At 38.9% G+C, this 18,306-nt stretch overlaps 1 protein-coding gene across 13 annotated transcripts in view; it reads left to right on the top strand.

Annotated features, from left to right (window-relative positions):
• The first annotated feature begins 9,514 nt into the window (after positions 1 to 9,514).
• Positions 9,515 to 18,306, top strand: part of NCOA3 (nuclear receptor coactivator 3) — an 81,608-nt gene continuing 72,816 nt past the window's right edge. For 9 of the 13 annotated variants that reach the window (XM_054217950.1, XM_054217947.1, XM_054217943.1 and 6 more), the window contains exon 1: positions 9,515 to 9,653. The gene's annotated coding sequence lies outside the window, so the exon portion shown is untranslated. Of the gene's footprint in view, positions 9,654 to 10,162; positions 10,292 to 18,306 lie in introns of all 13 variants that reach the window. The other 4 variants (XM_054217952.1, XM_054217945.1, XM_054217946.1 and 1 more) reach the window with 2 other exon arrangements.

Below are 18,306 nucleotides of genomic sequence, written 5' to 3'. Positions count from 1 at the left end.
ACCCCAGGATGCCATTGGCCTTCTTGGCCATTAAAATTAAGTTTGTTTTTTCTTCTATATAAAGACACATCATGTAAAGAACATAAAACCTACTAAAAAAGAACTCCAAAGGAACATCATAGTAGCTGGCAATGGACAACTACTGGAGAAAGATGCTTAATTAAATGGCATTGTATAATTTCCAATGTTATATCAATTAAATGAGTTAAATGGGAATTATGAAGATCCAGTAGAGTGAAATTTTGTGTTCCCGTTAGCATACATATAAAACACTGTATAGAGTTATGTATGAAAGATTCAGAATCACTTCTGAGATTTGGGTAGAGGTTTGGAAAACGCAGTTTCTTGGAAATTTTACCACAGGCTGGCACTCTCTGAAGTTGATCTTTATGTACTAGTTTCTACCAAGAGGGGTTGAAGCTCTTCGCATTCAGAGATTACTAGCCAAGTCAGCATTAGCTGAAACCAATTGGAAGATTCTAGACTGTAATGGTGCTCATAACATTGTTTTTCCTTATCATTTCAGAGCAGCCTTTCTGCTCTGAATGTAGCTGCAGATGCTTTTTTTTCTGTTTCCTTTTCCCAGTCTTGCATATCCTTCTCTTCTTTACAGATTAATAACTTCATTGCTTTTCTGTGTTGTTTTTTGAAATTAGTGCAATTCATAAGTTCCCAATATGATTACAGTTTGGAGTAGCAGAAGTGATACTGTAGTTTGACTTCACGTTTTCTTCAATTGAGTAAAATGAAGAATAGCGCAGACGTTACAGTTCTCTGACTGCATATGTGGAAAGATGTTGCACATTGTTTATCTTATTTCTAATTGTAAATAGAAATACTAGTAGAAATATTTTAAAGGAGATCTTGGGTCCACTGAAGCCAGTAGTTTAGATGCGGGCCGTAAGTCGTTTCTTTAGTCTACATGAAGGTAAATAGACTCCTCTTGTCCCCCAGCTCTTAAGATGAGAATTCAGACTCGTTTGCAGTTAATGTGTGTGTACGGTAGTTAGACACAATTGGCATAGGATCCCAAAAGTATAGGGAAAGACTATATATTTGAGGTTGTTAGGTGTGGAGTATTATTTAGCTAAAATAGTCAAGTTCAGATTTAATTGGCAAAAGAAGGACTAGAAGTGAAGTTGTACCATAAATCCTTCATATACTGCTTTGTTCCATCTGTCTTGTTTTAGCTTCTCTTCATGCAGTGGCCTGATGTTCTTAAGCTAATGACAGACAAAGCTAGTAAGTGTGAAATGGCAGGCTACCTAGGATAGCACACGCCTTACTATGTAATACTAAAAATGGTGTATAATAGGAAAAAAATCCAAATAAATTGGTAAAAATGATGTAAGAAATAATGGAGAATAACTAAACAAAGATGCCAGTTAAACTAAGATGTCACAGAAGAAGAGACATTGATTAATACTTAGTTAGTAATTATTCAAAATATAAGAACGGTCAATTGGCACTCTGAAAAGAGTTTACGAACTGGGCCCACAAGTTTCTATGCTGGCATATTAATAAATAAACTGTTGAGGTAACAAAGTCTACAAACAAAATTATTCTGAACTTCTTACAGCAGAGAGTTGCAGAAAGATCTTGCAAACATGGAATAAGTAAAAAATGGCAAATTCCTAATTTGCCATGCAATTCCTACATTTCTAAGCTACTCAAAGTAACGCATATTATGAAGGGGAGGAAAAGGAAACATTGTTTATACATACACAACAATGGACTTCAAATTAGCATCTGTCTCATGAAAGATTTTAAATGTTTATTTTCCTGCAAACATCAGGTCAATTCCTTGTTGCAATAAAAACAGAAACAAAACACCCTTGGCTAGAATTTACCATCAGTTCTATAAATCCACATGTGTGTGTCTGCATCCCAAAAGTTGTATGCCATGTCAATGACCCTGTCTGAAAAGAGTTGGACTATTGCCAGAAAGATACAGAAAAAGATGACAATAAAGGGAGAGACTAACTACCACCTAGCTCAAAAAATGTCTGATAGAAGACACCATTGAGTTCTAAAACCTTAAGTCATTTTGAGCAGGTAAATAGCAAATTACTATTTGCTATTTCTCATAGCATAAGAATAGACAATTTTAATGTAGTAGCACGTTTAAAACTAATACAAGAAGGATATAAAATACAGAGAATTTTTAGAAGTAATTTCTGCAAAAGTATGAATTGACATTGAATTCCTGGGGTTTAGTCTGTCAGTGGCTGATAAAACAACGGTCTAAGTGCAAGTTAGACCTCGGGAAGTCACTAAGGTTCCCCTGGATCCTGAAAGGAATTGTGTTGGTAGGACCACTCTGTTCTTGCCCTGGTTTTAATACTACTCATGAAGTATCTGTCGCTCCTGGAGACAGGAGACTAACACTTGTCTGATTCCTGTTCATATCAACTTTGTACAGTCAAAGTTCCTAAAACATTTTACGTACCTAACTCCAAGTTAACTTCAACTGAAGCAAATACTTAAGCTTTTTTGATACTTATGAAAAAAATTTTCCTCGTTTAGGTCCTATATTTTTTCACGTGAAGCAAAATTGTGTTTGTTTACTGTGCTTTAATTTAAAATTACAGCGAACTTTGTCAATACAGCAGCAAAATTAAAAGGTGGAGAATCGCTAAGAATGAGAATACAAGCTAGTATCAGAAGACGTTTGACAGAAGACTGTGACTTAAAAAATTGACACTGCAGAGCTATTATTTGGATGTCTCATTATTTCGATGGACACTATCAGGTTATATTTTTAAAATATGTTTGTTAATAGCCCTACATTTATGACAAGATTGTCTTTGATCTACCTTAACGCAGTAGTCATCTCTAAATTTCACTTAGCTTTAACAATGAAAACTGATGAATTGGTTTGAACTTCTGGTTCTGTGATCAGAAGTTATTGCAGTTGTGTAATGTTTGCATTACAGACACTTCAGAAGGCTGTCTAAATTCAAGTTATCTGTCTATTCATTTGTTTTTACAAAATTAAAATTCTGTACCAAAAAGATCTTTACCATGCCTCTTCCTTCACCAAGAATTTTTTCTTTATTCATCTTATATGGAGTAAGAGGTATGTCTGAAGTAGCCTGGTAAAAAAGCAAAAATGTTCTATACGTAATTTCTTTTTCAAAAAGTTACAGATTTAAAGTGGGAAAATTCTGACAGGACATCACTAATCTTCTTTCAGTATAAAGGTGAGACTAATGTTTAATAAAGATGCAAATTGCGTGCCTTGGGGAAAAATGCTAGACTGCCAGTTGGATTTTGTGGTGGACTGTACTATCTTGTTTGGGGCAGGGGTGGGGGGGAAGAAAAGTAGCCAATTAATCTGTCTTTTGAAATAAAAGACAAAGCTTCAAAATATTTCTAAAGAGACAGTATTTCATGCTTGCAATCACATGTGCCAGATTTATTTAGGAGTGGAAGAAAGGACAGCTAGAATGGGGGGTGTATAAGGAAGCTGTCCAAACAGCAAGAGACCTGGTGAGAAAAGCTAAAGCTCGGTTAGAATTAAATCTAGCCAAGGAGATCAAGGGAAACAGCAAAAATTTCTATAGGTACATTAATGGTACCCCTTTCTGAGGGCCCCCTCAGAAAGGAAACAGGGCAGCTGGTGACAAGTGATATGGAGAAGGCCGAGGTTCTCAATGACTTCTTTTCCTCAGTCTTCACTGGCAAGGGCTCCAGCCACACTCCCAGAGTCACAGAAGACAATGGCAGGTGTTGGACAGAACTGCCCATTGTAAGTGAAGATCAGGTTTGTGACCATCTGATGAACCTGAAAGTGAACAAGGCCATGGGACCTGATGGGATACACCCATGGGTACTGAAGGAACTGGCGGATGAGGTTGCTAAACTGTTCTCTATTATATTCCAAAAGTCACGGCAGTCTAGTGAAGTCCCCACTGACCGGAAAAGGGGAAACATAATCCCCATCTTCAAAAAGGGAAAGAAGGAGGAACCAGGGAACTATAGGCCAGTCAGTCTCACCTCCGTGCCTGGTAAGATTATGGAGCAGATCTTCTTGGAGGCACTGCTGAGGCAGAAGAATAACAAAGAGGTGATTGGGTACAATCGACACGGCTTCACCAAGGGCAAATCGTGCCTGACAAACCTGGTGGCCTTCTCTGAGAAGGTCACAACATCAATAGACAAGGGGAGAGCAACTGACATCATTTACCTGAACCTGAGCAAAGCTGTTGACACTGTCCCACATGACGTCCTGGTCTCCAAGCTGATAAAATATGGGTTTGATGGACTGACAATTCAGTGGATAAAGAACTGGCTTGACGGCCGCACCCAAAGAGTGGCTGTCAATGGGTCCATGTCCAAGTGGAGGCCAGTGACAAGTGGAGTCCCTCAAGGATCAGTACTGGGACCGATCTTGTTTAACACCTTTGTCAGCGATATGGACAGTGGCATGGAGTGCACCCTCAGCAAGTTTGCTGACGACACCAAGCTGTGTGGGGCGGCTGACACGCCGGAGGGAAGGGATGCCATCCAGAGGGACCTTGACAGGCTGGAGAGGTGGGCCCATGCCAACCTCATGAAGTTCAACAAGACCAAGTGCAAGATCCTCCACCTGGGTCGGGGCAATCCCAAGCACTGATATAGGCTGGGCAGTAACTGGCTTGAGAGCAGCCCTGAAGAAAAGGACTTGGGGGTGCTGGTAGACGAGAGGCTCAGCATGAGTCGTTAGTGTGCGCTGGCGGCCCAGAAAGCCAATTGTATCCTGGGCTGCATCAGGAGAAGCATGGCCAGCAGGTCGAGGGAGGTGATTTTCCCCCTCTACTCCACTCTCGTGAGACCCCACCTGGAGTACTGCATCCAATTCTGGAGCCCCTACTACAAGAGAGATAATGGACGTTGGAATGTGTCCAGAGAAGGGCCACAAGGATGATCAGAGGGCTGGAGCACCTCTCCTGTGAGGACAGACTGAGAGACTTGGGGTTGTTCAGTATGGAGAAAAGAAGTCTCCGAGGAGACCTTATAGTGGCCTACCAGTATCTTCAGGGGGCCTACAAGAAAGCTGGGGAGGGACTTTTTAGGATGTTGGGTAACAGTAGGACTAGAGGGAATGGATTAAAACTAGAGATGGGTCGATTCAGACTGGACATTAGGAAGAAGCTCTTCACCATGAGGGTGGTGAGACACTGGAACAGGTTGCCCAGAGAGGTGGTGGAAGCCCCATCCCTGGAAGTTTTTAAGGCCAGGCTGGATGGGGCTCTGAGCAACCTGATCTAGTGGGAGGTGTCCCTGCCCATGGCAGGGGGGTTGGAACTGGGTGATCTTTAAGGTCCCTTCCAACCCTAACAATTCTATGATTCTATTTTTTTTCTTCAACTATGTTTTTCTTCAATTTATAAGTGACGTCTTAAACTTCTCAGTTTATGCAGAAGATGTTCAGGGGAACACTGAAGTGCCACTTGAATAAACTGATTACACTCTTAAATATTCTTATTGCATGACACTCAGGATGGCCATTTCAAAGAAGCTTGATTTTTTTTTCTTTAAAAATAGTTCATTTTATTTAGATTATTATTTTATAAATACAACGCAAGTGTATGTATTGCTACTCTGTATTCCATGTACACATATATTTGATGTAAGAATCTCCTCCTTACAACATGATTATTTTTTTTAAATTGAAAATCACTGTCTATATATTAAATATTTAGATACATACTTACAGTAACACCAAATGCGTTAAATTAATTCTAGGCTTGATTTTACAAAGATGTTTCAGCAAACTGTTTGCAACAAAAAGTCTGTTTTAATTTATTTAAAAGACTGTTCCTGTACATCTCTCAGTGTAATTACTTTACAGATATGAAGACAGCTCCATTGAATTTACAAATAAGGAAAATGAGCAGGTTGGTGTAACAACTAGTTATTTAACAAAAAAGCAAGTGTATATGCTTTTAAAAGTAAACTGAATTAAGGCAGTGATTCTCATGATTTTTGTTTGTTTTTCATTGGCTTTCTAATACTGTGAAGCTGACGTGAAATGGTTGTTAAATCAGATGATGAAGATAATGATTTGTTTTTCTTTAAATGTCATATTTCTTTTCTCTCTCTGAGTGGGAATGAGGTGTCAGAAAAGTAGAACGGAGTACTTAGATGTATTTTAAGCAACTTCTTGAAACTCCCAAGACTAAGACGACTCTGAGCTTATCTCTGCAATTACTTTTTAAACTCCTTTTACGCTGTTTAAATTAAAATTTGTTGGTTTGTTCTAGGGTTAGAAAAAACTGACGCATTCAGGGATTGTTCCATGTGTTGAGCACAGTATTTTATAGGGAAGGTATGAGAGATAGGTCATCAACTGTGAATTCCCAAGTGCTTGAGAATTTCTTTGGAATTGCAGCTTTCAGAACATTGCAAAAAATGTCTAATGTCTTTGAAATTATTTTTCTTTAAGCAAATACTTAAACCAATTCCAAATGCCTCACGTCATAACAAGGTCTGAGGTCAATCCACACATCTCATTATAAAGTCAATAAAACAAAATGCACAGTAGAATTTTCATATAGAAGTGCTTAGCCGAGTAAGACCTAATTAAAGTCAAATCTAAGCCAAGGGTAGCAAGAGTGCTGCAAAGTCATGTTTATGTCACAGGTTAAAATTTTACAATCAAAAAGTGCCAGTTCAGCCCCAGAAAACCTGGTGGTAATGTGACAAACCTTAGTTTTTCCTTAACCTGTTTAGATCAGGGAACCCAAAAATAAATTTTTGTAATGAATATTTTAAAAATTCCAATACCAAAGATTTAGCGGGGGAGGGGGAGCGTGGGATTTTAGGTTTGGGGGAGCAGAGGGGATTGTTTTCTTTTGTGTTGTCTGTTTCTAATTTGGGAAGGGAGGAAGGGATGGAAAGCTACTTCTGTCCCAGAGTATTATTGGAAAATGTCATAACCTAGAAATGATGATAATTTGTTTGGTTGGTTTTTTTCCTTTTTTTTTTTTTTCTGGGAATGTTGTTACTATTGCCTTGCAAAACATTTCAAAAAATACATTTTTAAAAAAGATCTTAACAATAGATGGAATGGAAGGAAATCTAAGCTCATGTAAAACTTCTTATAAAGTCTGATTGTTGATCATAGTGTTTTTTTTTTTCTCTCTCTGAGCAGAGAACAATCAAACGGGCTGAAGAAATGGGGTGTTTCTCTTGCACTAATTATCCAAACAGAAATTGGTCTTAGAAAATTGAGGAGTTATAAATCAGTTATGTAGAGAGATGCCCGTGTGGAAGAGAAAGTGTTTTTTGGACAAGAATAATAGATGGTGGAAAACAATGACTGACTGGGTTGTTGTCACAATGAAAATAAATGGCAATGTCCAAAAAGTGAGCTATGGGTCATGTTTCCCTAAGTCTGTGCTTCCATTGGTCTTTTTTGACTGAGAAAATGTTTGTATCAGGTTGGATTTAATTAGGAGGTTGTAGAAGTTCAGCTTAAATTTAAGTACATCTCTTGTGTACATCTTTGGCCAAATTTTTAATACATTTAGGCTTCTAAAGACTGCTTTAAAAGGAATGTGCACCAGCAGGTGGAGCAAATAGATAAAAATGTTAAATATTACAGTTCTACAGCTACATTTACCATGATCAGCTTTTAAGACAAGTACAAAATTTTGGGGGGGGAGTGTCTTAGTAATTTTTGTAGAGCATCACGTATCAATTAAAAATAAAAACATTTTATCACTGTATCCTTCGTTACATAAAATCAGAGGTAACTTTGAAGTTATCTGCTTATAATTGCTATAACAGAAACCAAACGTTAAAAGGGAAAAAAGGTTCACAATATTTGTCAACTCTATTGACACTGGGAGTTCTTTATCAGTCTTGAGTCTGAGGTGTCTTAGATGCAATGTAAGTATAATTTGAAGACCTTATGGTCTGAATGGAAAAAATATTAATAACATGCCGTTTGCCGAAATAAAAATACCCACAACATAACTCCAGTGTTTCCGCTGCCTCTCATTGACCTGCTTCTCCCTGCCTACCTCCTTTGTTTTTGCCCTGATAAATGCTCTGTTATAATTCATAGTGGAAGAAGAGAACAGCCTGCAGAAAAAAAGATTACCTGGAATGGAAGAAGTGGAATTGTTAAACAGCAGACCTCACACTTTCAGGAAATGCAAGAGACCTCATTCCTTTTAAGGTACCCTAACAACATGAACTCTTTTCTGTTGTGATAACATGACAGGGAATCTGTCTCTACCAGTTGGTTAAATCTGAATTCATAAGTACAGACATTTATAATTGGTAAGATCGTGTGTAGTATAACTACAAGGTAAAATTTAAGGTGGAGCTTGTTTTTCGAGAACTTGACACATCTGAATTTCTTTTATCTCCGGATTTTTTTTTTTTGGTTTGTAACACTTGTTTCAGAAGTAGCTGGAGGCTCATACTGTACTAGTAACTTGCTCATAGATGGCCATAGTTTGACCTGTTTTTTTATTTGGGAATTACTGGAAGGTGCGTACTTAATAGTTTTACTTGTCTGTCCCTCTTGAATGCTAATTGTGTCTTGTAATGAGTTCTGTATGAATAGCTTGGCAGGACTTAAGTCCATGCATTTTCATTATTTCGGGCTTTATAAATTTGCAAAATAAAAAGAACATTTTTACGCGTCTGCTTTGTGAGTGCCTAAAACTGAGGTATAACATGTTCTCCACACACCCCCTTTTAGTCTGCAAACTTTTAAATTATTGTTTTAAAAAACTTTATGAAAAAAGGACTTATGGAAGTGAGGTAGGCATAGGGAGGTGATGCTCTATAGGGCCCCAGTCCTTTATATCCTTGCCCTGCTACAGATGGCAAGTGAGCTGCTGTTACGAGTTACTGTGAAAACCATCCTTGACACATACCTCAAGTAGGGAATAACTGATGTTATTTACGTTCTCTTTTCCCAACCTGTTTGTGTTTTATTAAACATTCACTTCAGTAGACTGCTCATTGAAAGGGAAGAAATAGTGCTTGGTGTAGCAAATCCTCCACAAAGGTTATTTATCTGTAACTTTCACCTCAGTGTTGTGGCCGAGTGCAGCATGTACGGCTGATACCTTATTGTATTTTAATCCTCCGTGCATATAAAACGCTCTTTATTAAATGTGATCCACTCACAGCTGCAGTGCTCCATACCGGGCCCGGTGAGTGCCAGCCTCCTGTTTACCCGACGAGCCTCGACGAGCGCCCTGCGGGGGAGGCTGTCACGGGGAGCTTCCCAAGGGACCGCTTCCTCGAGCCCATTCGGGACTCGCCCTCCTGGGGGCAGCCCTGGGAAGCCGCGACGGCACCGAGGAGCCAGCGCCGGGCCGGGTCCCCGGCGGGTACCTGGCCGCGGCGGCAAAAAACGGGCGGGGCCGCAAGGGCTGCTGGGAGCGGTGTCTCGGGAACGCGCTGGGCACAAGCGGGTACTACAAGTACAATGATGCCCCGCGCGGGGTGTGGGGGTGTGTGTCCCGTGAGCGCCCGCGCGGGGCCGTACTACAGGTCCCACAGTGCCTCGCGCCGCCTGCTGGCCCCTCTCGGGGCGGCTGGTTCCTATTTAAATCGAGGCAGAGAGGAAAATGGCGGCGAGAGGCTGAGTGTGGGGGAGACGGGGAGAAGGAGACGTAGCTGGGCTTTGGCTCCTTTCCCAGGTGAGTGGGGTTTAGAGGGAGGGAGCAACGAGTGGAGGGAGGAGAGTTCTAGCTCTGGTTCCCCTGCTTGTGGCGGCGGGGTGGGACTGGGATGGGGGAGGGAAGGGAGCAGCTCGGGGCTGGCCCTGAGGGGCGGCTCTCTGCTCTCCCTCTCGCCCCCCTCCCCAATATGGATGTGTCTCCCTGAGGGGAGGAGGAAGGGAGCGTAGACGTGCTGAATGTGAGGAGAAATCCCAGGGCTGGGGATGCGCGGGTTCCCGGGCAGTGTGTAAATGCCTTTACCTCTTTCTAACCGTTGTAACTTTAGCGCCCGGTGTAGTTAGAAGGGGGCATTCCTAAGGCGGCGGTGGGGGACTGGTGTGGTGAGTGGAAAGCTCCGTATGGCTGTGTGATGCATATCTGAGCAGGGTGGGTTTGGGTGGAGGTTCCTCGTGTAACACAGAGAGGCTCGGGGTCGCTATGGATTTGTGTTGAGAATCGTCTGACCCTCTGTTTCTCCGCCTGAGTAGGAGGGGGGTGTGGGTGAAATACCTGGGCTAGAATGGCCCCATCTGCCATTCGTTTGGGTTTATCTGATGCTGAGGCGGTTCCAAAGACTTCGTTATCTGCATTCTCCTTCTGATCATCCTGTAGCCTCGGTAAGTTTCAGAGGTGACTTCTGCTGCCTCCTTGTTTCTGGTCATAAAGAAAGGGATGAGAAATACTGCAAATAAAAGGTTGATTTCCATGACTCTCATCCATTTCTGCCGTGTAGCTGCGATGAAACTGCTGTTGAGGGATGCAAATGAGAATTTTTTTTTTTTTTTTCCTGAGGTCACATACTACTGTAGGTGTCAGTGATTCTGGGGTATAAATGGGGTGAATATGGGTGTGGATGTTGTCTGAGGTTGACATAATTCCCAGAGTCCTCTTTGTTTGGTTCTAAAGTTGGTTCTGTTTGTGGTTTCTGCTCCTACTCTCAAGCACAGTTAGGTTTTCTTTTGAAAGAGAAGCTTCCCACTTTGTCAGCCTATCTAGTGAACACAGTTTTAAATCAGTCTCTTTTATTCGGGCACTATCTTTTTCCTCTTTAACCTGTTAAGAAAAAAAAAACTGATTCTGCCTTTAATCTTTTATCTAAAAGTTAACAGAAAATACTACATTACACTCTATCTGGAATAACAAGACAAAACTGAAGCAAATCTAAGTGTGAGAGACAGTACTGTAGCTATATAGTATCTATAATACAGTTAAAAAAAACACTTAAAATAAGCTTAAAATTCTGTCATCACTATTTTAAAAATAAATATTTTCTTGTGAAATATTTCCGAGTTACAACGAGCTGCTACACTTGAGACAAAGATGCATGTGTTCTAACTATAAATACAAGATAGCTTCATAGTAACAAATAGTATCTGAGTGGAAGCCCCAGAATAAGAGGAAACAGACAAAATTGTGGGTTTGCTTTTTTTTTTTATCTAGACTGTGCATGCTAACATATAACAATTGTATTTACTGTTAGCAGTTGTTGTAATGTCTTGTTTAAGTGACTGTTGTTCAGAATTTCATCCAACTCTGTTACTACTACTACTATTTATTATTTTTTTTAATTAATACTGATGGATTTGGTGATGGATATGAAGCCAGAGATTGGGAGATAGGGGAAGTGATAGCAAACAGAATAAACCCAGTATTCAGCCTCGCTTTAAGTACCTTTCCTAATGACAGTATTCTGTTTCCAGTCTGCTTTTATTTGGCATATGAGTTGTGTGGGATTTTTTTTTTGTTTGTTTGTTTTTTAATGCTTCATTTGAAATCCCTGTTCATCCTGGCTTTGGATTTATTAACTTGAAAGTTTGTATTGTCTGCTTATCAATTTTTTTGCATAGTATCACTGAGACAGCATAGTTGAGACAAAATGCAGAGTAGGAGGGAGGAGGAAATCTATTTTACAATAGGATATTATCTTTTGATCATGGGCTTTTTTTTTTATTAATAACGGACAAGAAATCACAGTCAAAACCTTCCAGATTCATTCTATGTTACAATTGCATAGGAAAGGGTGTTTTGCTTTTTTTTTTCTTTTTAAAGAACTCTGAGAAGGAAAGGGTGTCTTGGTTATATTTATCTGCAGAATCAAGCCATTGGTAGCATGTAAAATGATATTGGACACTACAGTCTGACACTGGAGGTTGCTTCAACTCCTGCATTTAAATGAGCCTCCCTTGAAGAGGTGATCTTGAATGACTGTATGATACAGGGTATTCTGCATTATGTTCATGGAAGCTTTTTGATTAAGAGTATTTAGAAATATCTTAAATATTCTTATGACTTGTTTTTATACTAAAAAAAAAAATGGAGGGGAGGGGGAGAGGAGGAATAATATTCTTTATGCCAAGGATATGAGAGGGTGGTGAAGAATACCTAAACCTGAATGCTGGGGCAGTGTGCCTGTGTGCTTTTTTTTCTCTGGCTAGATCTATCGATGTTTCTAAATGTAGTGTATTAGGGAAGAGGCAATTATGAAAGAATTTAACCACTACTGATTTAAATCTGCTGTGGAATATATTTCCACTCTGATTTTATATGCTGCCTTTAGTTAAGAGAAGTTATATCAAATCCTTTTCTTACCTCATGTAAATGGAAGGTATACTTGAGGTGGACCCTATTACTTTAATAATACTTTTAATTTAACGGGTGACTTTTATTTTTAGTTAACAGTTATCAATAAGCTGATATTCTTTGAAGTGGAACAAAATTAACTTGCCTCCAAACTCAGTCTCATGAGGGATTTCTTGTCTTTCATGTGCAGTGTGTGGACTTACTGTTGGTGAGGCTTTAGGATTTTAGATGTAGACACATTTTTCTTCTGTGTTATCTAGAGCCAGTCCTATTTCTGAGATTGTACGGGTAAGAAAAAGGCAGTTGCTTAAGACAGCATGCTATTTAAATGAGAGGGAGAAGAGGGCAAGAGGGCCACCGTTGCTTTTACTGCTCATTTTGCTTATACCCTGGAAAGTCAGGCTTGTTACTGCTGATACAAGCTTAGGATATGGTGTAAGTTGCTTCTGAGGCTGTGACTGCTTTTGTAATATACTAGAATAGTGGAGGTTATAAGGTCAGCTCTACAGGTATCTATCTACCCTTAAGTATCCCCTGACTGTGTGCTGCGTATGTGTGTTGTTGGTTGTTTTTTTTTGGTTTGGTTATAGTTATGACCCTTCTCCCTTCCCCCCCCCAACTTTGTCACCTTCACTGTTAAATATGAGCCTGTTCAAGTCAGGTGTAGTTAAACTGTTTGTCAAACATTCTTTGTTAGGTTATGGATCATTGTCCTATTGGAAATTTTATTTTAAGAGCTTTCTTACCATCAAGTTAAGTTCTTTTTTGAAGATTACAAACATGGGTAGTGTCATGACTTGAAGTCTAAAAGCTTCATAACTGTATTTTATAGATGAGATTGTTCTAGAAATCTGAAAACACAGTAAAAGTTATCCAGAAAATGTTGTAATTGTTAGGTCAGGGTAAGCAATTTTTCATCAAAGTTGTTACACCTGTGGCTAAACCCATAGCATTCTGTCCTGATTTATCAGGTGCACCTGAAAATGGGGGAGGAGGCAGAAGAGGAAGGCTGCAGAACAATATAACTGTTATACTGCTGGCTATAATGACTAGCACCTGCATTAGCCTTGGCTGAGTGTGAGATTTTTGTCACAAAGCCTGAACCCTTTACTGTTCCCACACTTCCATGCATGTCAATATGTGTCAGAGCCATGGAATGAGATCATCTAGTATCACAGGTATACCCAGAAGGCCTTTTAGAGGTACATTTTCAAGGTAGGTTTATGTATTTAGTTGTATGGAATATTCTGTATGTAACTTCTGAGTTATGAAATTTTTTTCCTCATTCTGTTCCCAGATGTGTGGAAGTGAGAAAATGCATTGTCTGCTTTTTCAAAGGCAATACCGAAACAGGTTGCATGGCTAAAAATGTTATCAATACAATTTGTTTCTCTTGGGTAGTTGTAGCCTAACACTTCCCCCCTGCCCTTGGCAGTGGTAGGAGGGGAACTGCGTGGAATAGGGCAGAAAGAAAAGGCAGAAGTACCTTTTATCTCCCTGGTCTCAGAGACTGTAAGGGTATTTAATGTGTAGATGAAACTTGCTCTTTAGGATTTGCTTTGCTTGCCTAGAATCTCCACAGGGCTACATGTGTGCTTTTTCTTGTGAGCTTTTAAGTGAGGTGGAATAGAATGAGATACCTTGTCTCTTGTGATCCTGGTAGCTTTCTCTCAGCAAACACAAATGTTAAAAAAGAAATTTTCTTGAGTATTTTATCATTAGGCCATACAAACATGTTTTTGAACAACACTACAAATGTCAAAGAATTAAGAATGGACTGTGTTCCCTTCAACAGATAGTTAGTTCTTGAATTTTACTGTAGTTAGAAATACATGCAGAGGAGCAGTTAGTGAATGTGGGGAAATGGAAGGAAAAAATGATTCATAGGGAAACCACCAAGACTAGGAAAAAGCAAGCCAAAATGTGTTGTCTAAAGACTATTTGCCAGTTGTCTTTGCTGAAGAAAACAACTGGCAGATTAGGTGTTTGCCTGCCCCTTTCTGTGTACCAGTGTAGAATAAAGCAGATCAGCCTGTGTGTTCAAAATAATTGTCAAAGACTTTGTTGAAAGCTTACCCAGTTCATTTAATGTTAAGCATTTGTTTTCAATGCTAGTGTTTGACTGGGTCATGTGTGCAACAGAATTGTAATGCAGTACCTTTTTTTTTTTTTCTAAGATAACTAGTGAAACTGTTAATTCATATATGGCACTCCTTCCAAGTGTCCTTAGAACACCCATTTATCTTTGTAGTTGATCACAAACTAGATAAGACTTCAGTGTCACCATGCTGTGTCTAGGGAAGCATGTCTCTTCCTGTTACTGAGCCAAGTAGCAGGTTTAGTTGTGATGATATCATGTGATGCTGTATTAAATTAATGTTTTCTTGGAGGTAAGAAGCGATCGATCACCTTTATATGACCGTAGGTGTGCTAAATGTCCTTCCTTCTCTATACTCATTAACAGGTAATTTCGAACTTTAAAGGAAAAATATATCTTTATTACAAATCATATAGTATGCTTTTATAAACAATTTAAATAGTATCAAATGCTTGTTATCTTTACCTAATGAAGAGGCAAGTAGAAGAGCTTTAGGTGAAAGTATCTGTCATAATGCTTAACGGGAAACTTTTTAAAGTGATTATTAGTGGCTTTTCTTCACAATGAAAGCTTTACCTTAAAAATGTTGGCAGTATCATAACTGTTAACTCAATGCTTTCAGGTAATGCATTATAATATTAAGTCATGAGACATCAAGCCCCTGAGGAAGAGTTGGGAGAGATTTAGAAAACAAACACTCCCCCTCGGCCTCAATTCTTGATTCTTTTAAAACCAATATGGAGGTGTAAAACTCTTGTTTTTCTAGAAACCTGAAGTTTCATAACTATTGTGACAAACTTGAGAATTACTCTCTGTGTGTGTAGTGTGTATATATATGTTATTTTTTTTTAAAACGTATAGCTTGCTGATAATGTTGCCAGTCTACCAGATGGTGCAATATTGAAATCTGTTAGCATGGTAAAATCAAGCAAACTATTTCTTATCCCATGCTTTTCTGAACTGCACAAAGTGAGTAAGTAAACATATATACGTGTTCCACAAGGACAATGCGAAGCTGGCTCACTGGCACCAGTCACTGCAAAACTACTGTTGTAGTTCTGTGCTGTTTTGGAGACTCATCTTTTTATAAAAGACTTAAAAGAAGAGCATAATCTTGGGAAGAAATGTGAAAAATAGTTGAAGTGTTTCTGAGGTTTCACTATGCCAAAGAATGACTAAGCAATGGAAGCTTACAGTAGCGATGAACGTGTTGTTTTCCATTTTGCTCATCTGAAAGCCTCTGAATTTGTTTTTCTAAGTCTTAAGCAGGTCTGTTACTGCTCTGAGCTCTAGCTAGAGCACAAGATATGAAGTGTTGTAGCATAATAAGACTGCATGTCTATTTCTACCTTACATTGGATACATTACATAGCAAAGGGTGCTATATTACTATTTACTTTCTGTGTAAATCAGGGAAATGTAACTTTAAAACTCTTGTGAGGGCAAAATCTCTGGTGTATAGATGGGCTGCTTTCTTGACTTGCATAAGCAATAGTTCACCTTTTTCTTTTAGACCTATTATTGTTCTTTTTAAAAGACTTTTAAGTTATTGTAGTAGTTCTAGCCTGTGTGAGTTCAATGTTTTGTTGTTAGTTCCCATTGCCCAAATATTGTTGAGCAGAGTGATTTACATATAGATAATGGTGTGAAGTCAAATCCAACTTCCAGTGCTGATTCAGCATGAAAACTTAGGTTATAAAATCACTTATGAACTGACTGCTTAAAGTTAAATCAGACAGCTTCTGATTAACTCTTATATGAACGATCCTTGAAATCATAAATCTCTTTCAAATGCTTTCTTAGCATGAATCTGAGGAAATTACTCTTCTGGGAAGTCTCTAATAAAATGCAGTTAGAAGTTCTTATATATGCACACCTAATAATATAAAATATAACAATTTGGTTGTGTTGCTCTACATAGTTTATTTTTTCTATGGTTACCGTATGTCTAAAAATAGAATGCCCTGCCTCACTGAAACATCCTGAAGTGATAGAACAGGTGATGGAGCAAGGACTGGGTTGGGTGGCTTTTGTTGCTGTATCTGTTAATGGAAGGGTTAAACAGAAGGCAGAAGTAAGCAATTTACTTTCAAAAAAAAAAAGTGAAATGCTTGTTCTCCATTTTTTTGAGGAAACTTTTTATTATTCAGAACAGTCAATCAAGAGGACTGTGTTCTGTTATTTCTGTACCAGTCTGAAGAACTAAAACTTAAAGCACAAGTAGCATTCCCCTGGTTTTGCCTTGTGCACTCTAATTGTTGTTCTAACACCTCACTGATTACCCTGTGGAGTATAGTAACATCTTAACGTTTCTGGTTTTGTCAAATACCAAAGTTGTGTTTTCATCACATTCGCTGGAGGCTAGTGAGTCCCAGGAAAAGGGAAACTTCTGTGCTGTGTGCTGTTTGCAACTATGTGTGTGTGAGTGGGTAGCAGCTAATGTAGTCTACTTGTATGAAGTTTTCTAAAACTTTTTTAGACAACTGTTATATGTGTAGACACACACAATCAGTATGTGGAAGTGCTGTATTGTTTCTCAGAAGCTTATGGAAGAAGTAGTAAAGGTTCAAAAAGTAATTTTTTCCTCTTATTCACAATGGTGACTTTAAAATGGTTATCTGTTCTTAGCAGCTTACATCTTAAGGAGATGATTTAAAACAAAAATTTGTAACTTGTTATTTGCCAGTGACTTGGGTAGATTTTTCAGATTTCTTCCCCTTAATGACTTTTTTCCCCCATAAAGGCTGGGCTAAAGAGGATAATGGAAATAGGGAGTTATGGCTTGTGTTGCACTTCTGTGCTCTGTCCATCTTTGCTGCCATGAACTAAAGCAGACATAACACCCTCTTTTGTTGTAGTACTCTCTTGGTTTTAGCTTCTATGGAAGACTTTTTGACGTCCAGAGTGGCAATTTCTGACTTAATGGGCAGACCTCAGCATGTGGTCAACTAAAGCACCACGCTTTAGGTAATGCTGTTAGGTGTGCATGGATATTTAATTAATTTACCCAGTACTTATAAACTACCATTTGCTTGGCTCAGTTATAATTATAAAGTGCTCTAAGAGAGAATCCGGATGTCTTAACTACTTAAGAAGAAAGTTTAAAAATATTTGCTCTAATTCATACTTTGCTGTACTTCTCATTTAAGTGTTATTTTATAGTAGTCTTTTAAACAAGAAAATCTAAAAGAACAAATGGATTCAAGACATTTTAAAGATATCTTAATTCGGTTGTGTACCAGTTCAGTGCCATGTGCTGGCGTGTGCAATGTTCTAGCTTTGTAAATAACTTCTGTTTCCTTATTTGAAAGTTTTAGTTTCCCATTAAAATCTCTGAATGGGAAATAACATTTTTAGGCAGTAATTGATAGGCTCCCTTCTTAATCAGTATTTACAGTATTTATCTAGTCATAGATAGCTGTAAAGGCAACAAAAACAAGAGTACTTTATCTGCAAATTGTTCTGTTGATTAAAATGGAACAAAACTAGCATCTCTGTTAACCTAGAGTGTCCATCTGATGCCCCCTTAAGAGGAAGGCAGTTCTTTTGATCATTGCACAGAAAACTGGAAAAAGAAAACATCTGCACTGGCTGGGGTAGTTTTTGAATACTTTTGTGTTACACTTGTGGGTTTTCTGTTGAAGCCCCTAATGTTTTGGTGGTGCGTGTTTGTAGCTCATAAACAAGACTTGTAGAGGTGAGGTGTAGAACCAGGGCTAGCAAACTTGCCAGACTTGTATTGGCTGTGTTAGAGATCATAAGAACATAGCAGGGATGATGAGTGGGATCCAGTGAGATGTAAAATGAGTGGAGATTTGAGGAAACTGAAGGAGAGCCATCACTTGATAGGGACCGGATAGCTTGCATTGTCATGTACTGTATTTTCTGTTCAAATATACAGATACAAGGTAGCTTTATCCTGAACTGCTTTATCCTGAACTGCTTCATCTTCTC

This window comes from Rissa tridactyla, chromosome 12 (assembly GCF_028500815.1).
Source record: "Rissa tridactyla isolate bRisTri1 chromosome 12, bRisTri1.patW.cur.20221130, whole genome shotgun sequence".
Classification (NCBI taxonomy): domain Eukaryota; kingdom Metazoa; phylum Chordata; class Aves; order Charadriiformes; family Laridae; genus Rissa; species Rissa tridactyla.
This window is presented reverse-complemented; position numbering and strand designations above follow the sequence as displayed.